This window comes from Bubalus kerabau, chromosome 1 (assembly GCF_029407905.1).
Source record: "Bubalus kerabau isolate K-KA32 ecotype Philippines breed swamp buffalo chromosome 1, PCC_UOA_SB_1v2, whole genome shotgun sequence".
Lineage (NCBI taxonomy): Eukaryota > Metazoa > Chordata > Mammalia > Artiodactyla > Bovidae > Bubalus > Bubalus kerabau.
The window spans coordinates 273,583,877-273,605,926 of record NC_073624.1 but is presented as its reverse complement, the minus strand read 5'-3'; positions in this window follow the sequence as shown (position 1 = coordinate 273,605,926).

Here is a 22,050-nt window from a genome sequence, read left to right as displayed (position 1 = left end):
GGATCTAACCCAGGTCTCCCACATCGCAGGTGGATTCTTTACCAGATTAGCTACAAGGGAAGCCCAAGAATACTGAAATGGGGAGCTTATCCTTTCTCCAGCGGATCTTCCCGACCCAGAAATCCAACCAGAGTTTCCTGCATTGCAGGCAGATTCTTTACCACCTGAGCTATCAGGGAATTATATTATCTTGTAATGACCTATAATTGAAATAATCTGAAAAAAATGTATATGTTAGCTTAAAAATGAATCACTTTGCTATAGGCTTGAAACTATTGCAATACTGTAAATAAACTATGAAAGTGAAATTGTTAGTCACTCAGTTGTCTCAGACTCTTTGCAACCCCATGGACTGTGTAGCCTGCCAGGTTCCTCCGTCCACGGGGTTCTCCAGGCAAGAATACTGGAGTGGGTTGCCATTCCCTTCTCCATGGGATCGTCCCAACACGAGAATGGAACCTGGGTTTCCTGCATTGCAGGCAGATTTGTTACCATCTGAGCCACTAGGAAAGCCCCCCAAAATCAACTATACTTCAATAAAAATGAAGTACTAGTTATATCCTCAATTATTGAATATGTACTGTGTGTCAGATATGGCACTAATAACTGACTTAGTTTTCATCTAGCATAGCACAAAACTATTGACAAATGGTAGTTAATCTGGAGAATCAGTGAAAGCATCTCTGATGAAGAAGTATAAGTATTTCTTCATCTCTGAGGAAATATTCAGAGTCACACTGAAAATGTTTCTTCCAGAAGGAACACTGTGTACAGACCTGCTAGGAGGCAAGAGTGGAGGCTGTTATAAGAGGGAAATTGCTAGAAAGGCCCTTGAGTCCTAAAAACTGCAATTTGCCCCAAGTAACTTAGATCCAGCCTTTATTTATTTCTATTTGGTATGATTCCTTTATTTTTTTTCTGATAATTTTGGTTAAGTTAGTAAGAATTCTCAAATGGCATTGTTCTAATGGTTTCTCACAGATTACACTGAAATATATTTGTAAGAAAATTTTTTTATATATCTCAATTTTAAGAGATTTCAAGATATCTTGATTTTAAGAGATTTTTAAGAGCTTGAGATTCTGAGACTATAACTTATTACAATGTCATTATAATCTGAAAGAAAGTACTGATAATCTGATAATGAATTCTGAACTTCAACATATATAAGGCATTATTTCAAAGTCCAATAAAAAAAAAATGACTTTTTTGCAGTATTTCTATTTTCATTTAAATAATGTATATCTTTTCATAATGCTTTCCCACAAATTTTTTAATATAATTGTATGCTCAGATTTTTAATACAAGAAACTTTATTAGAATAGCAAGACTTCAACTAAAATTGAATAAAAATCTTAACAGAATGCAAAATTGAGAAAAAATATCTTTTGTGACAGCCAAAACATAAGTTTTTCACAAGACCATCTTTGTCATTTATTCTTCAAGGCAAAATTAATTGCCACATTGGGGAAATTCTGTTGGCTACAGTGCTGAACATTTTCCTTTTCTTCTCATGGCCAGAGTCTATGAGAATAGGTTAATATGAGGAACAGTGATCTCAGGGAGAAAAAACATTAAGGAAACCTCAAATTTCTGTAACTAACCATTTTTTTTTAAATGATGTTAAATATTGCTTCAAGCTTTTTTTTTTCTCTCATTTATTCTCAAAATGGTACATAATAATGCATTGGACATTTGCATATCATCTTTCCCTCAAAGATATATTTTAAGTTATTAAAGAAAAAGATGAGTGAATATGAGTATCCTAAGAACAGAGACCTTTACTTTTTTTTTTTTTCGAACAGAGACCTTTAAATTATCACCAAGACTGTTACAAAATTGTTGTACAATATTATGAAGACAGAATTAGGAATCAAACTGATTTGGAGGAAATATTTTTTAGAGGTGTGAATGCGAACAATATAGAAAGGAGATATTTAAATATAGGAGAACTCCGGATAGAAAAAAAAAAAAGATTTTAAAAAGGAGGAAAAGAAATGGTGATAACAAAGAAATAAAATTTTCTTCCTATATCAAAACCAGAGAAAATATTGCATACTGTCTTTGGGTTTTAAGACCTGACAGAAGGTATTTGAAAGTTGACGGCAGTGGAGGGCTGTCGATCTCAGAAGGACCAGGAAAAGAAGTAAGGACGCCGTGAACATTGACAGGCACTCGACCTGGAGAAAACGCGGGGCCCCTAACTCTAGGTAATAAAATGTGGCACAGAAGTAGGTTGGAGACGTTGCACCATGTGAAGAGGGAAAGTAGGATTACCTAGAATGTCATTATCAGGTTCAAAGCAAACATACAGCTGTGTTAATTGAAGTATGACTACTTGTGATACACACACAGGGCACATGGGAGCCACCTGGGTTGGATAGAAGGTTACAATTTATAATGAGAGGCACTGAGATCCTCACAGTGTGAAGCCTGGTTTATATTTTGTCCCTGCTCTCATCCAGGGGAGAGTAACAGAAAATAGTATATGATTTGAAATAAAATAGAACAAGGTGACAATCTTACTTCTATATCCTACTTGTGCAAATCATAAAAGCTTTCAGTTTCCTCATCTCTAATATGGAAACATGTATCCTCATACAAACTAGTTTATAGGTGAAGAATGAGGGAAAAAAAAGAACTAGGAAGAATATCACTCATATTAAATGTCAGCTGTATGTTTCTTTCCCTTTTTATTCCTTTCCATTTCCATGGTCTCCTTTATATCCTCATACCGTCACCTTTAGAATACAGCAAGGTGTACTCTCCAGCATCTTGGTTAAGTGTCTGTGTCCCTCACTAGTATCTGTGAAGGCGATCTCGTTTTATTCTCAGCCCACTAAGTGACAATGACTTCCTCAATGAGTTGAATTACTTGGTATAGCTGACATGGCCTTCAAACTTATTTCCTACATTCCCATTCATTTATATTTCCAGTTGTAAACTCACATGCATCCTAGCCAACACTTTCCCTGTCATGCATATTGTCTTTACCATCTCCCCTATGATTTCACATTTCCAAAAAATGTTGAGGCTCAGTTCAAGGTCTCAATTTTTCCTTGAAACTATGTATTTGTGTATTTAGCCCCAAATTATTTCCTACAAGCTGGTCTCTTTTGACATTTATTCCCAGAACACCATAAAAAAATTCTATCCACATTTAAAAAACTTGAGGGAGTTTGTTCCCACAAACTTAGTTATTTGTTCCCACAAATAAATAAGTTCCCAGAAGCATGGGTGTTTAATACTATTTTTGTATCTGTTATTGAACCTAGTAGAGTTCTGAGTGCATGATCATTAATTCAAAAAATACTTACAGATGGGTTATATGTGAAGGTTATAGGCAGCTTTCTAAATATTAAAACTAGACTGCCCTTGAAAGGTTGTTCAGTGGAAGATACTGATTAAAATAGTCTGTTCATTTACAACATGAGGAGGTTTCCAGCTGATCGATTTTATTGCCTGTTATTTAGACAATCCAAACACTGTAACAGGGAGTATCTTGTAAACAAAATTTGCCTTGACTATTGGGCATAACCAGCTTTAACTGCTACTTTCAATCTCCCCTAAAGGCTCAGAGGGAACTAAAATGTGAAGTGTTTAGCAGGGAGATGGACCAAAAATCAAGTTAGCGCAGATAGTAACTTGAGTAAAAAACAGAGAACACAGAAATCATGCATGCTTTAAGAATCATATGCCCTGTATCTCTCCAATGTTTCATTCATTCATGTTTTTGTACCACACATTACATCTTCTCTCAGCACTCATAGGTCTAAGGGTAACTCGCTATAAATCTTGTCTTCAAAGAGAGGTTTATACATCTTCGCTTACCACTGATTTAACTATTCCTAGCTCCTATCATTTGGATAATCGAAGCCTGGCTACACCCTTCCTTTGTCCCACCATGCAATTTAATGAGTTTTAACCATAATTTATGGGATTGAGATTAAATAAACAAGGCATGGATGACAAGAGTGAAAAGGATCCAAAAGGAGCCAGAGATCCATTGGTGATCTAAAATCTAAGACATAAGCTGTACTTTTTTTTTCATTTTTCCTTTCCAGCAACAAAAAATAAACTGGGGAAAGCATGACTGGATAGCTTGTAGATAGTACTTAGTTTTTTGAAAAGAAAGGACTTTGCCATTTACGTCTTATGGATCACCTAGAACTTTATAAGAGTAGAATTACAGAGTTGGAGTGAACCTTAGAAGTAATCTTGTTGAGACCTTACTAATAACTGCTAACTAAATTATTTTCTATGCCCCCTGTTTCAGAAAATTGTTGTCTCTTCCATTGCCAAGTATGTGACTGAGCCACTGATAAAATGATGATATATACGGTTCCATAGGAGGTCAATGGTTTGAGTGGCCTATCAGTGGAATCTTTGCCAGGTCTGGGAATGAGCCTTCCCAGCACCATGGGACACAATGGCCATGAAATGCCTCTGCAAAGATTAAATCATGACCACTACAGCTGCTGCCCTTCAACACCCCCTAAAAGGAATTCAGGGTGCATATTAGGAGTTAGGCACTTACACCGTGCTCTTTGGAAAATGAGCAAAACAGGCCTTCAGAGAGTCAGATATTTTCAGATGTATTTATTTATATATATATATATATATATATATATATATGTCCAAATTCTTGCCTCTTCTCATACCTAGAGAAAGGCTAACGTCACGGGCCAAAGTCTGGTCCTGGGTCTCCTGACTAGCCTTTCTTCTAGGCACATTTTCAGCTCTTCTACTTTTATGCATGCTTTAGTGAAAGTGAAGTTCGTCAGTTGTGTCCGACTCTTTGCGACCTCATGGACTGTAGCCTACCAGGCTCCTCTGTCCATGGGGTTTTCCAGGTAAGAGTTCTGGAACTTGCATGCTTTAAGTTAGTTTCCTTGAAAATGCAGCAAGTGGATTTCCAAATGGTAATACAAGAACGTGCTCAATCGCTCAGTTGTGTCCGGCTCTTTGCGACCCCAGGGGACTGCAGCCCACCAGGCTCCTCTGTCCATAGGATTCTCCAGGCAAGAACACTGGAGTGTATTGTCATTTTCTTCTCCAGAGGATCTTCCCAACCCAGGGATCAAACACGCGTCTCCTACATTCCCTGCATTGGCAGGCAGAGTCTTTATCACTGAGCCACTGGGGAAGTCCCAGTACAAGAATATCACCCAGCCAAGACCCAAGACAACTTCACCTGCGCTACCGCTGGCCAACAGAAGAATAAAAACACACTCTTTCAAATGTGATTTTAATGTTACTCTTCCTGCCCATACAAGGTGTAGGGTTGGATGGACATTATGTACCAATTTCATGTGTTACCTGTTGTTTTAGAGAAAAACATTGATTACCTCATTTTTACCAGAAATTATCTAAGTTTTGATAACTGCAACCACTTACTGACAGACTGCGACAAGGCCACGAAAAGACTGGACCAACTTCTTGAGTTTGAGAATGCTGCTTATTGGAACACTCCATTACAGTGAATGGACTGTTTTCCCTAAGCCTACAGTGTGTTCTGCATCGTTACTTATAGAACGAATAAGACTGCTCCTGTTGTTATTCTGCCTGATTCCTATGCGCTTCAGCCTATACAACCCTGGGGCTGACTGTTAGGAAAATTAAACAGTCTTGTTTAGGGTTCAGAGACAACGCGTAACAGGCTCCTTGCGTTGCTTGTAACCTGCCCGGGCATTGCTCTGACAGTGAGTGACTGTCCTGAGTGCCCTGGCTGCCTGCTGTGAGCGCAAGCCTTGCAGCACCATGGATGGTTGAGCCCCTAGAGGGGCTCTGGCCAAGCAAGCCCCAGGCTTAGCAGCATCCAAGTTTTAGAAGACAAAACAAAACAGCACGAGCATGAAACCAGACCTGCAATTTGCTCACAGATTGATGACGATGTCAGTTTGTGTCCTGGGATTATAAGCAGAACCGAACTGCAGTTTTTCAAGTCTCACCCACAGAGGGGACTCGCTGCCTGGGACCTTTTCCCAGTTGGGACTCCAGATGTGCTGTGTCACAGGACTTCCCAGGACTGTTTAAGTCTAGATGTTGGTCAAAACCCAATTTGATGACGCATCCTCTGTTGCTTCTATTTCTCTTTTCTTTTAATTCTAGTTTACTGAAAGTAAGCTAGAGAATTCTCTAATAAATATTGGTATTATTTACTTGTGAAAAAAAAGAAATAATCTTGTTGAAACTTTTGGACAATACTGTATATATTAAATGATTAAGATTGAGGTTTTATATCCACAAAGTATGGATAATATTTTCTCCTTGATCTTTATGATTATTGAAATTGAAAATATGAAAGTCACTTGGAATTACACACATGTTTTATAAATGAATTTTTAAAAAATGAAATATACTGGATCCTCAAAATGTTAAACATAGAACTAACATTGACCCCGCTCTGCGTACTCAGTCATGTCTGACTCTTTGTGACCCCATGGACTATAGCCCACTAGGCTCCTCTATGCATGGGATTTCCCAAGCAAGAATGCTAGAGTGGGTAGCCATTTGCTCCTCCAGGGGATCTTCCCAACCGAGGATTGAGCCTGCCTCTCCCAAGTCTCCTGCATTGCAGGCAGATTCTTTACCACTGCACCACCTGGGAAGCCCCAGAAAGCATCCTTCAATTCCAATCCTAGGTATATACTCAAAAGAACTGAAAACAGATATTCAAGTAAATACTTGTACACATATATTCATTACCCAAAGGTGAAAACAACTTAAATGTGCATTAGCAGATGAATGGATAAACCAAATGAAGTATAATCATACAATGGAATATTATTCAGTCAAAAAGAAGAAATGGAGTACTTATGCATGTAACAGTGTGGATAAGGCTGAACTTTCAAAATATTATACTAAGTGAAAGAAGCCAGACACAAAGCCTACATATTCTGCAATTCCATTTATATGAAACATCCAAGGGAGGTAAATCCATAGAGAAATTAAGCATATTGGTCATTATAACACGTTGGTGGTAGATAGGCATGGCACCCCGCTTACAAGTATAGGGACTCCTCTGTGGATGATAAAGTTTCTTAGAACTAGACAGAGATGATGGAACAATGTTATGAGTGTACCAAATGCCACTACATTGCATACTTTCAAAGGGTAAATGTTATGTTATATAGATTTTACCTCAATTTAAAGAAAAAAGAAAGAAAGAAAAAAGAGGTTGAAATGTTTCTATCATACAACTCATGTTGTAACTGACAGTATCATCCAGTTTAAATCCTCAAATTTTTCCTTGTACCCTCTCCCATTTCTCTTCATGATCCATATTAATTTCACTAATATTATATTTGGCAATTCACAGAGATCTATCCAACATAAATAGCTGTTTCTGTTTCTAGTACATCTGTGGTAATTGGTTGATTTTTAAAAAAAGAAATAGTACACATAAATATAAAGATTATAACCCTTCTGTGATTTACATTTGAATGCCATTTATGTTGTATTTGCATATTCTTTATGGAAAAAGCTACACACTTCAGTTTGTATTCAGCAATATCCACCACTTTAAATTATTGGCAGGGAGCAGCTATTTTGCATTAGTCATTTTGCACAGTTTATAATTTAAAGATTATAATCCAACCTGAAGGACAAAATACTATATTGCCAAGAATGGAATTGGACTAACATTTATCTTTAATGTAGAATACATTCTATTTTAAAATGCAGAAAAAAAAATTTTTTTAAATAAACAGCAGTCATGGAGGGTCAAAGTTGGGAAAATCTGTTATGGACTAGCTCGGGCATTAGTTTTTGACTGTTCAAGACACTAGTGAATCACCTATGACAAGTCTAATTAAAATAATCTCTGTTCTGTAGCTGGGATACTAAGCAGATGGTAGAAATAAAGACGTGCTGAACTAACCATAAATAACCGAGACAGGGAAAAGTACAGAGGGAAGTGCAAGCTAGTGCCAGAAGTTTGTGTGAGCACGGGTAGCCTCCCAATATGTTAGCATATGCCTTTAGCATTGTACCTTTGCAAATACACGTTGTGAGATATACGACATTATCCTTGGAAGCTGAGCATTTTAGATGCTATAAAGATAATCCATAAAATGTAGCTAAGGCTTATGACAATCTATTGAGGAATGACATAAAAAGCATATAAATGAGATAGACAATTGGAAGGTGATATAAGGGTTCATAGTCCCTATGAGCAATGAATTGATAGTAGTAATTTGATTATATAATTTCTCATCATAAAGCCAATACTCATTTTCATAGTGAAATCTGCTTCTCCTCCTGTCCAGAGGCTGCCAACAGAATGGAATTTTACTGTGATGGGATTTAAAATGTTAAAGCGGAAAATGATCCTTTATAAGTTCTCCTGTCTAAACCATACAATAGTCAGGGAACCGCACAGCACAAGCAATGACTGTTCACAAAGCATGTATTCCCAGAGAAAATTCCTTGACCTTTACTACTACCCATGACACTTGGTCAAACAGCATTTCATGGGCTCACTTGGAAGAAATGGGTGAAATAGACCTAGATGTGCCATAAAAGAGAATTTCTCAGGAATTCTGGGTGTGAATAAGCAATTCAGGCAACCTAATTATCTTCTCTAGTCTTCTATTTTCTCAACATGCATCACAAATGGTACCGAAGCTTGAATATTAAGCTTGACAGGAGATGTCCTCTGCTCAAGAGTCTCCTGGCAGTCTGATCTAAATGTACTCCTGGCTTAGGTATAACAGAAGAGCAGCAAGGGAAAGTCATAGAATTCCAGGGGGATAATATTCAGTGTTTTTTCCTCCTCTTTAAAAATACTTCTTGGATGAACACACAGCTTAGAAGGTGCAGCAGAAGTCTAAAGCAAAGAGAGACCAAACTTGAACTGAGCCGTAGGAGAGGACACCACATCTCCTCCACAAAGCTCACCACCACCACCACCACTGGGAACCCCGGGGTTTTCTCACCTTCATTTCCCTTGAATCTTTATTATTTTTTCCATTATCACATTATCAGTAGTTACACCCCATAATTAAAACATCTGGAGCCTATAAGAACTTTGGTTACCAGAGGAATGAAAAAGAAACTAAAAGGCATTTATGAACAGTGGCATGAAGTTAGCCCATCATGGCTTGCCCCAAATGGCAATGTTCATACGGTGTGAGGTTAACATCTGCTGACTTATGAGTACACTTGTTTTTTTTTTAATCATACTATATTTCTGTCCTTTTCTAATGTGATATTTACCTTCTCTGTGGACACCAGACTTTTAAAAGTACTTCCTGCAGGTAAAATTTACTTGGTTTGTTACTAATTTAAGTAATATCTGATCATTGGCATACATGTTTATTTGATTACCGGCAAGCTCGGTAGTGAGTACTTTGGGGAAACTTGTCCTTGATTCTTGTTCTGATTAAAAATAAGTAGAGAACATCTGAGGTTTTATTTGGGGAACTGAGCTAATGCCTGGGTGTAATGAATGGAAGAAGGGGATTTTTACTAAAAATATTTAGGAGTTACTGCAGAAGATTGAGAATAAACGTTGCTTAAAAATTTGAAGTAACATCTGATACATTATGAAAATACAATCATTCAGAAAATAAATAATGGCTCTAAAATAAAATGATGCCAGAATAAGTATTAAAACTTTAATTCATTTCAAAATTCTTATTTCTAAGTAACTCTTTGATTTTTCAATTAGAATTGTTTTTAGCTCTTTTTCTCTCTGTTTTTACAGTCCTCCTGGGTTTTGATGCTGCTTTTGGAGAAAATGTTCTTAATTTTAACTCAGCTGAGGGTACTCTCCCAGTTTACATTTCACAGATTGTGGAATTATTTATTATCTTTCATAAGACAATATAGTTTAAAGGAGGCTTTAAGTCCCTATTTTCCTTTCTAATAAATGCAGCTCTGAAAACTGTCTAGTTAATAATAAAGAAATTCTTAAGTGGGATGGAGGAAGGAACAATGAAAGCATTAGAAATGATAAGAGTTACCAAAAGTGAAAACAGAAAATGGACCAATGATGAGATGTAATTTTGCTCTCATGAAGGCTTAAAGAATGACTGCCTTTATGAAGAATGATAAAATTAAATTTTAGAGGCAAGGAATGCAGAGGTCTATAGAGGAAGACTTATCCTTTCTGTTAAGACTAAAAATGGTAGCTGTACTTAAATCTCTTTTGACACTAGAAAAATCTTGTGAAATTGGGCTTCATCTTCCATTGACATGTCAAGATATCTTATTCACGTAAGAAACAGTTTTACCTGAAAACGTGACTTGTTCTGCACCATCAGAGGGCTTAATTTAAGCATAGCACTTCTATTTTCAAGGAGCATCGTGCTTGTATCAGCTTCATCAGGGTTACAAGGCAAGTGGAGAATTAATGGCCATCAATTTTAGGGCCATAGAGTTGAACCGTCTAAATTTTACAAACTGACTTAAAACATCTCTATGGGTTGTATTTATTGGTTTAGGCCACAGCATAATGAGATCTATGAAAGAATTATTTTAAGTCTGAATTTAGAATAATCAGTAAGCTTAGTTTGTCATTCACTTCCAGAAAGATCTCATATGAGAGTGAAATATTAGAAAAGACAGAGGTCATCTAAAAATGCATAAAAGGTCACTAGTTCAAGACCCTTTCTTCATATAAAAACGTGAGTACAGTCTGCATTTTAAATAGTGATAGAGGAAAAATGAATATGTAAATAATTATTTAAAAATATAGACAGGGATGGAACAAGCTTCTATTGAAAAATAACACTTTGCCTTGAAAACTAAGCTAGATTTTCTTTGTGGAAATCGCACACAATTACAGGGAACTAAAATATCCAAATCACCAATATTGAACCACAGAAAATTTCAAAAGGGGTACTACAAATGCACTTTTAGGAAATAGTTTAAGTAGATTCACCTGTGACTTTGTCTCTCTCTCAAATATGAAGGTGAGGAAATAAAGCTGATTATGCTCTGACAATTACAGTAACCAGGAAAATGTTACTGTGTTCTTCAATTTACAGCCCTAAAGAATATCCTGAAGATAAAATGAATAATCAGTAAGATGGTGTTAAAGGAGAAATTGCTAATGGCCCTTCTGTTGTAGGGAAAATCATACAGGATTAATACTTTTGCAATTGAAATGTGAAGCCATTTATTTTCAGATCAGTGACCTCACTGATTGCCAGGTTGGTCTATAGATCTTTCTTGTTTGGAGGATTAATCTTTCTCATCACTTACTAGCCTGCATGCAGTAGGAAAGGATGTCCGTCTTGAGAAAGAAGTAACATTCTTCTTTCAAAGACATAAATTTTCTTTAAACTATTTGTTGAAAATGTATTTTGCCAACAAGTGTTCTGTTGTTGTTCAGTTTCCCAGTGTGTCCAACTCTTTGCGCCCCCATAGACTGCAGCACACCAGGCCTCCCTGACCCTCACTGTCTCCTGAAGTTTGCCCAAGTTCATGTCCACTGCATTGTTGATGCCATCCAGCAATCTCATCCTCTGACACCCTCTTCTCCTTCTGTCCTTAATCTTTCCCAACATCAGGGACTTTCCCAATGAGTTGGCTTCTCATATCAGATGACCAAAATACTGGAGCTTCAGCTTCAGCATCAGTCCTTCCAATGAGTATTCAGGGTTGGTTTCCTTTAAGATTGGCTAATTTGATCTTTTTGCTGTCCAAGGGACTTTCAGGAGTCTTCTCCAACACCACAGTTTGAAGGCATCAATTCTTTGTCGCTCTACCTTCTTTATGGTCCAGCTCTCACATCTATACACGATGTTCTAGGCCCTGGCGGAAAGCATGACTCTGCACATTTCTCTCCCTATGAGGAAATGTTGCTCATGCAGTTTGTCCTCTGCTAGATGTATGAGTATTTTTATTTCTCTACTGGGACTGTTGGGTGAAGAGCATGGGGCAGGCATTCCAGCTCATTTACACTCTGGACCATGACTATCAGTTTAGTGTTTCTGAACCTGCTTTCTTTCAGGCTGGGATTTTTTTCTCAAGACCAGTGGAATACTAATCAACTCTATTGAAACAAGCAAACGAAAAGACAATTAAAATTGTTTACCCTCAACTCTCTATGAAGGTCATCTTTCTTGAGACATCAATCCATTAATTAGTCAGTATAATCCACTCATGTTATTGAACATGGGATAACCCTTTGAGCAACAAGAAACCTAAGAATCTTGTTATGAGTAGTCTCCCCATCAAATTCTGGGTATCTTTAGTAGTTAGTACCATCCTTTCAAACTAGCCATTTATCTGAAAGTGGTAAGGTATAATTATGACAATTCTTAAAGGGTTTGTACTCTCATATTCTTTAAACACTACTGGAGTAAATGTAAATCTTTATCAAAATAAAGACTTGTTAGCAACTCAGGCGGAGAAGGAAATGGCAACCCACTCCAGTATTCTTGCCTGGAGAATCCCAGGGACAGAGGAGCCTGGTGGGCTGTTGTCTGTGGGGCCACGCAGAGTCGAACATGACTGAAGTGACTTAGCAGCAGCAGCAACTCAGGTATTGCAAATATCTACAGTAGAATTGTTAAGAATCTGAAGTGTGAGCTAGAATTATTAACAAAAGCACTTCTCATTATTTTAATATGAAATTTATTATAATCAATTACATACTCTCCTTAGATTAGACCAACTCTATCAGGATAGAATCTTGACCAAGATTTTTGGGTCAATTTCCATGAAAACTAGGAGATTTTGTTTGGGATGCTAAAAAAAAGGGGGTAATTTTAAATAAAGAATTTGAGTATGAGCTAAATCCTCTATTTATTTCTTCCTCATGCTGTATGCCATTTGAGAACTTGTTTCACAGTTTTACTCTGGGACCCAGTCTAATAAAGCAGTTTCCACCAAGAATATTCCCAATTACTGTTGTTACAGAACAGAGACATTTCAAAGTAAGATCTGGCATTTAAAAACATTCTGCGTTGAAACGGGCATACACCAAACCAAGTCTAATGGCTATGACTGACTTCAGCAGGGTGGGGATGTACAATTATCCCACAGAAAGAAGTACCACAGAAAAGGCAACTTGAATATTTAATATAAAATATTTACATTTACCTTGATAGTAAGCCCCTGAAAATTAAATAGCATCGTCATATAATATGATGTTTTAACCTTATATTAAGCAGTCCTGAACACATATCAATAGTGAAAAGAGAAATCTGTATTAATTTTCAAGTGATGATGCTAGAATAGAAAACAAAGAAAAAATATGCTTGACTTTGTGATAAGTGTTATGTATCATCTTGGCAAATCCACTGAGTATTGCTAAAAAACATATTATGTAAATTTATAGAGCCACTATGGAGAACAGTATGCAGGTTAATTACAAAAGTAAAAACATAACTGCCATATGACCCCACTATCCCACTGCTGGGCACAGACCCTGAGAAAACCATGATCAAAGACACAGCCACTCCAATGTTCCTTGCAGCACTGTTTACAACAGCCAGGACAAGGAAACAGCCTGTGTGTCCATCAACAGATAAAGAAGATGTGGTACACACATACAATGGAATATTCTCTGTGTGTGTGTGTGTGTGTGTGTGTGTGATAGTCCCTTAGTTGTGTCCAACTCTTTGCCACCCCATGGACTGTAGCCCACCAGGCTCCTTTGTCCATGGGATTCTTCAGGCTAGAATACTGGAGTGGGTTGCCATTTTATTCAGACGCGACTGAGTGGCTGAACTCAATTGACCAGAAGAATGAAATGCAAGGCCAGAAAGGCAAAAATTCATTGACATAGTGAGTCTTAACCAAACGTGGCTTTAATACTTTAGCAGGGATGCCAGTCTAACTCTCTTGTAGGGATGCTCTTAGAAACCCAGAGAAAAGTGTTGGCTAATATTAAGTAAAATGGAAATGCCTGATTTTCCCTGGAAGAAAGTAAAGGAAGTAATAAAGAGGCTGAGGCAAGTAGGTTTGTTGGAATGGATCTATTATGAGAGGTAAGAAAACCTCCTATTTGGTTATGTTCCACAGGAAGGCCCTGAAATCACACTATTCATCAAAGCCATCAGCATGTACTGATGAGAGGTACATAGGATCACTAAGACAGTGATGGTTCTCTCTAGGCAAAGGCTAACATAAGAAGAAGTTGGCTCAGAACTGGGCTGGATGTATCTGAGATGACATTGCCCTAAAATAGTAGACGTGCCCTAAAATCCGGAAGCCATAGGGCAGCAATTACAGTAAAGACTGGCATGATCAAATAGACCAGGAAGGGAGCCTGACCCACAGAGAGTTGTGGAGATGATTAATTGAGCACTAGACTCTAGGGCAAAATAGATGGGTAGGTGACAAAGTTGCCAATTGATATCCACATCCCATCCTCCCAAAAGCAAGAATTAAGACACAGGGGTCTAGGTAGGTCTCCTCAATAAAAAGTTTTCAGACCAGTGCCAATTTTCAGACCACTGCCAATTGAAAGACATTGACTGAACAGGTTGTGAGTTCCCTTGGAGGAGGTACCATGCAGCATGACAGAACATTATAGGCTGAAAAAAAGGGAAATGCCCACACGTTTGAGGATCATCAGAATCTGAGTGTGAGTTGACATTGATAACCGAAGACCCAGAGCGTCATAACTGTCCCATTTTGAGAGTGGAACCTTAAGCACGGCAGATAATTAAAGGGATATTGGCTAAAATCTAAATTACAAAGGCCCTACTCTTTCCATGGATTTACTCAATGGTTGCTTCCTCTGTCCCCAAACATAAATTGGGACTTTATTTGGCAGTTAGAGGATAGTCACATGTGGTTCTTGGCTTGTAGTGTAAGAGCCATGACAGTGGAGAAGGTCAAGTCTCAACTCATTAAAAATGCCATCTCCTCTCCAGGTAAGATAGTAAATAAAAAAAACAATGTCACTTTTTCAGAGGGGTGTTGGAGATTACTACTGCCACTCAAGATCTAAAGGTTGCAGAGGTGGTCCTTATCACATCTACATTTAATTCACTTGTCTGTCCTTACAGAAACTCAGATAGATTTGCAGGAAGACCATAGATTCCTACAGACTTAACCAGGTAGAAGCTCCAGCTGCCCTGCCAGATGGAGCACCATTGCTAGAACGGTTTAATAAGGTCTCAGATACATGGTATACAGCCATTGATTTGGAGAATGGATACTTTTTCATTCTGATAATAAAATAGGATAAGACATTGTTTACATTCATACATAAAAGTAAAGAATATTCATTTAAAGTTTTGCTTCATGAATAGTTTAACTCTCTCTCCCCTCTGTTGTGCTTACTTGCTAAGTCACTTCAGTCATGCCTGACTCTTTGTGACCTATGGTCTGTAACCCACCACGCTCCTATGTCCATGGAATTCTCCAGGCAAGAGTACTGGAGTGGGTTGCCATGGCCTCTTCCAGGGGATCTTCTCGGGGATCTTCCCAACCCAGGGATCAAACTCATGTCTCTTACATCTCCTGCATTGGCAGATGGTTCTAGCACCACCTGGTCTGAACTGAACAGTCTGGCAATCTCATGGAATATCACTGTGACTCATAGCATCAGCAACATTATGCTGATTGTATAGTATGAGTAAGAAGAGGATGATTCACTGGCCTTGATAAGATGTGTTTTATATAATAAATGCTGGAGAGCATATGGACAAAAGGGAACTCTCCTAGTATTGGTAAGAATGTAAATTTGTACAGCCACTATAGAGAACAATACGGAGGTTCATTAAAAAACCAAAAATAGAACTACCATATGATCTAGCAATCCTACTCCTGGCATATATTTAGAGAAAATAATAATTTGAAGAGATGCATGCACCCCAGTGTTCACTGAAACACGGTTTACAATAACCCACATAGAAGCAACATAAATGTCCATTAACAGATGAATGGATAGAGAAAAGCTGGTATAAGTATACAATGGAACATTACTCAGCCATAAAAAAGAATGAAATAATGCCATTTGCAGCAACATGGATGGACCTAGAGATTAACATAATAACATCATTCAGACAAACACAAATATCATATGATATCATTTATATGTGGAATGTAAAAAATGATAAAAATTAACTTATTTACAAAACAGAAACAGACTCACAGACTTCAAAAACAAACTTATGGTTACCAAAGGAGAAACATGGAGGGAAGGGGTAGCCTAGGAGTTTTAGATTAACTTATACGTACTAACATATATAAAAAAAGATAATCAATGAGGACCTAGTACGTAGCACAAGAAACTCTACTCAATATTCTATAATAACCTATATGGGAAAAGTCTGAAAAAAAGAATAGATATATGTATAACAGAATTACTTTCTTGTACACCTGAAACGAACACAACATTGCAAATCAACTATTTACCAATATAAAATAAGAGATTAAATTAAAAAAGACATTTGTTTATATGATAGGTAGTAAAGTCTACAAAGATTCAGGAATAAGCAGCTCAGCGGTGTTATCATGGTCCAGTGTTCAGCTGTGTATTAAGAACCATCCCCAATGTAAATGGCAAGCCGATGCATTAGGTACTCTTTACCACAAAGAAGGGAGCGCAGCACTGGGTGGGCCTGTTGGGGATCTGTGGAAATACAGTCTGTGTCTGGAATGTTTCTGTGGCCCGTATACCAGATGACATGGACAAAGGCCCCAAAGAGAGAAGGTTCCCCGTTGCTGCAGTTGATCTCAAGGCCTCAAATCTCACCAGTAACCATCACCTTGGCAAGGAGCTACAGTTCACTTCACTAACCTATATTTCTGCCTCAACAAGTGAGGCCTCTGAGTACATATGTACTGTGTCCATGATTTTCACTGGTTGCTCCCAGCCAATGAATGAACATAGAAAGACAAAGTTCTACAAAATGCAAGACTCATCTCACTGGTGATGTTGACTCAAGGACTCTATATTTCCATTAGGCCAAAACTTTCTTACAGCTGTGCTGCATCGGGGATATTCCTGTGTATCTTCCTTCCTTCCCTTTCTCCATTGCAGTACTCATATTTCATCCTGCTCTATAGCTTATCCTGCCTCCTCCAGCTTCCTCCGTTTTTCCCCTCATAAGTAATTTTTCCTCAATAAATCTCTTGCACTTCTCTGTTTCGTCACTGCTTCTCTGAGGACCTGAACCAATATTCATTCCAGTAGGCAGGAAACTGAGATTATTCCCCAAATTCATGCACTGGGTAGTCATAGTCTTCCTGGACTAGTGATTTAAAAAAATATATACTTTAAAATTATAGCAAGTAGATGTTTTCTTTAGGCATTCACATGGTAAAAAAATGATGGATGCTATCCATTTCTTGAGAAGCCAGTTTCAAAATTTCTGATGACAAATCAGTTGTTGTTGTTTTTCATATTTATACCCATAACCAAGATGGTGATTTTCTATCCTTTCATCTCATTATACATGTATGTATATGTATACATACATGTATAATCCTTAATTTTGTATAAGCTTAAACATACCTTAATATTCCCAGGTTAGGGGGAGAGAATGAATCTAAAACAGAAATCTGAGCATGCATGTATTATTCAAAGCTCCCTAGGATCTACCCACTTCCATGAAAAATGCCACTTTAATGGTGCTATCTCAAATTCCAATGAGTTACTGATTTCAGAGTCTTTCTTTCCAGGAGTCACTGTTCTTCCAGCATTACAAATGTGTGAATATTGTGCATGGTGCAAACAGTGGGTAATAAATGGAGAAGGAGGGAGGATCTTTCCTGTGGAAGTTGTTTTGTCTTTGTTACTATTTGCTTCTCTTCATTAGTAGGCAAGGACCTGAACCTGTGTATGAGGCGGCTCCACCAGGCTAAAGCTGGGAGGCTCAGACTAACAAGATCTGTGCATGATAAGGCTAATGTCATGCCTTATCACATAATAAAGGACACAACATTTCTATTCCCATCTGAACATAACTTTTTCCAGATTAGTTTTTAGTATTATTATCATGGATTTTTTTTTTTTAACCAGGTCTTCAAGTTAGTTTAGATAATTTACTCTCAAAGTGAAGTGAAGTGAAAGCCACTCAGTCGTGTCCGACTCTTTGCAACCCTATGGACTATACAATCCATGGGATTCTCCAGGCCAGAATACTGGAGTGGGTAGCCTGTCCCTTCTCCAGGGGATCTTTCCAACCCAGGGATTGAACTGGGATCTCCTGGTCTCCTGCACTGAAGATGGATTCTTTACCAACTATCAGGGAAGCTGTAGATATCCTCATTTTCTGCTTCTAGATCCCACCTGACTTTTCATTTGAAAAAGGAAAAAAATAATAATCAAGTTCTTGAACTGTGAAAGGCAGAATAGTCTCTCAAAAATGTCTGTACTTTAATCCTAGAATCTCATGACTATGTTGTGCTAGATGGGAAAGGAATTTTCAGGTACAATCACAGTTATAAATTTTAAAATAGAGAGATTATCCAGGATTATCTTGATAGGCCCAATCTAATCAAATTAACCTTCTAAAGCAGAAACTGTCCTGTACAAGGACCAGAGAGAGGCCTCTAGGGGAAACAGAGACCTACAACTTCAAAGTCCTACAATTTCAAAACTGGATTTGGCCAACAATTCAAGAGGTTCCTGATGAGAACCCAGTCACATATCATCTTGATTTTAATCTTATTGAATCAGGAGGAGAATAGATTATGACCTACAAATTTACATTGTTTTAAATTAAATTTGTAATAAATGTTGCCACAGCAATAGAAAACTAATACATGAACTATCCATACTCACTTTTTTGCCCACCTCAGGCAAATTTGGGATAGCTCAGTTGGTTAAGAATCTGCCTGCAATCCAGGAGACCGTGGTTTAATTTCTGGGTCGAGAAGATCCACTGGAAAAGGGATAGGCTACCTGCTCCAGTATTCTCGGGCTTCCCTTGTGGCTCAGCTGATGAAGAAGCTGCCTGTAATGTGGGAGACCTGGGTTCGATCCCTGGGTTGTGAAGATCCCCTGGAGAAGTGGCTCATATGGTAAAGAATCTGCCTGCACTGCAGGAGACCAAGATTTGATATCTAGGTTGAGAAGATTCCCCTGGAGAAGGGAAAGGCTACCCACTCCAGTAAACTGGCCTGGTGAATTCCATTGACTGTATAGTCCATGGGGTCTCAAAGAGTCAGACACAACTGAGCAACTTTCACTTTCAGTGGCTCATATGGTAAAGAATCTGTCTGCATTGCAGGAGACCAAGATTTGATATCTGGGTTGAGAGGATTACCCTGGAGAAGGGAATGGCTACCCACTCCAATGTTCTTGCCTAGAGAATTCCATGGCTAAAGAAGCTTGGTGGGCTCCTTTATCCAGGGTTTGCAAAGAACTGGACGTGACTGAGCAACTAACATCCTGTCAGGCAAAGTTAACCACCTACTACTCCATGTGTTCTGTGTATTCATGCACTTAATAATTTATTAAACTTTGTAACTTTAAAAAAATCTCCATCTTTATTCCTAACTCATCTGTGAGATTCTCAAGGGTCTCATTTATCTTTAAATTTCTGGTGTCTACTAGAGTAGCTGAACTTCTGAAACAAATAAGGTGTATAACATTTAGTACTGACACAGGTCATACAGTATTTCACACATTTATAAATAGTTTAGATACAACATAAGTGATCAAAGCTTAACTGATTTCCTTATTTGCTTATTATAACATATTCTACCTCAACTTTAAGTGAGTTAGTGAAATATTGTTAAGACAAATGATATTGGCTTTTCCATATAAACTGCAAAGTGCAAAGAAAACCTTTTGTAGAAATCTATTTACATATTTCTTAGGAACAATGCCTTAGATACTGATTCCTAAAATATTTTTATACCTATTTCTCTTTTTGAAATGGTGAAAAAGGGTTTTTCTATAGATACTCATATTTTATATTCAAACACAGCTTTCAACAATATCAGTTGTTTGGTTATTTAATCATAAAGAGCATTTCACAGTGGCTTTCATATCTAATAATGTGATTATATTGTACAGAGTAGATATCATCATTAATCATTGCTGGGATCCCAAAACAAATCAGAACTTCCATCTTGCATGCTCAATACACTTGCGAAGACCATATTTTCCATCAGCTTTTCCTCAACTTTCCACACCTGATTTGATGTCTGGATTTTGTTAATGTGTATAATATATTTAGCCTAGATAATATGATTCCTATGACAGTTATTTATATATAATGCATAGCTCCATGCTTCATAAGATCAAACTACTCAATAAATGAGAGTAAATCTGTGGTTTCTAGAGCTTACTGTAAGTAAATTTTCATGTGGTTCTTCTACAGAGAAATTATATTCTGGATGTTAGACTCAGGAAAAAGCATATGTAATTATCTGAAAGCATGTTTGATTTGTGTCCCCCTTATTTATCTTGATGTAATAAATTATTTCAGAAGATGACTTAAAACAATCATCTTCCTAGTCTAATTTTCCTCTTTGTGGGATAGGGATTCTGGCAGGACTTAGGTGAGTGGTTTTTCAGTCCTATGTGATGTCAAAAGGAGTTGCTTGGTGGGTTTTAGCTATAGGCTAGTCCAGTGGGTATAGCATGGCTTGACTCGCAGGTCTGCTACTTTGGCAGGGATCTGATTGGAATCTGGCCTCAGATGGTACTGTTGACTTGGGTGCCTATAGCTTTCAGCATGCTAGTCATAAGTAATCAGATTTCTTATATTGTGACTCTGGATAACAAGGGTGAAAATTTTAGCAAAGGAGAAACTGACTGGCCTTTTGAAAACTAATATTGACATTTTCATCCAGTACTTCAATCAGTTGCTTTATTACAAGCTCACTCAGATACAAAATGAAGAATTACTTTATGGGAAGAGCACCAAAATTTTGTAAGCATAGTAAAAAACTCACGTAATTACAGCTTACTGTTATTATTACTTACATCCCTCTATTACTTAATTACTATCACTAATAAAAACAGTATTTCAAGTAAACCAGAAACTGTGTAATATCTGTGATGTGTAGGAAGAAAGTAAAGTGGAACTTCCTGTAACCACTTCAGGTGTTTAAATTGGATCTGTCTAAAGTCATAATTTAATGACATTGTCATGTATTCATATATATCATCATATAAGCTTTTATGTTAGATTTTGTTTCAAAATAAACTAATGAAATATACAGAACAGAATTATCTCTATAAATTATACTTTTTTCCCATCTACATTGTGAGTCAGTTGGACATAAATGAACAATTCATATTACAAGTGAAAGGAGAAATTTTTATAACACTGTAAGTCTCTTAATCTTCACCTTAAGGGGAAAAGTAACAATTAATGGCCATGGCACATGACTTACAAAAGTAAGTCACTCTACTTTTTGGAGAAAATATAATTGACAATATTTCATCATAACATAAATTTCAAAATAGTAGAATTAATAGCACCAGTGATTTCCAAGGCAGTCATTACATGTATAGTATATTTGGAAGTTCTGAGTAGGACTTCATCATCTATCACTTTCTAAACACTTTAGAATGAAATTGATCTCTGCTTTAAATTAGTCAGATTTTAGATTATGCAGATTTTCCAGACAGTACCTATCCTTGTCAATAGAAAATAAATTGTGCATTATGGTAATGAAAAAAGAGAGAAGGAATTAATAGTCTCCAAAAGTACGGTACTTTATTATTACAAACTTAATCCTGGTTAGCTCCATTCTGAAACACAGAATAAAGCAACTAAACATACACAGACACAGGTGGGTATTAATCACTATACATGTAAAATGAGCTAACATTTAATACTTTCAAGTCCACAGTTTGAATAACACCAAGAAAAATTCAGGTGAAATATGGAAATGGCTTATATTTTTGTTCCCTGAAATTTTCTCTGAGATAGTAATTTTATGTTGCCACACACAACATAAATATAGAATTTGTGGTATACAACTATGGATGGAGGTTTGTAATACTGTACAGAAGGTGGTGACCAAAACCATCTCCAAGAAAAAGAAATGCAAAAAGGCAAAATGGTTATCAAGGAGGCCTTACAAATAGCTGAGAAAAGAAGAGAAGTGAAACTCAAAGGAGAAAAGAAAAGATATACCCATCTGAATGCAAAATTCCAAAGAATGGCAAGG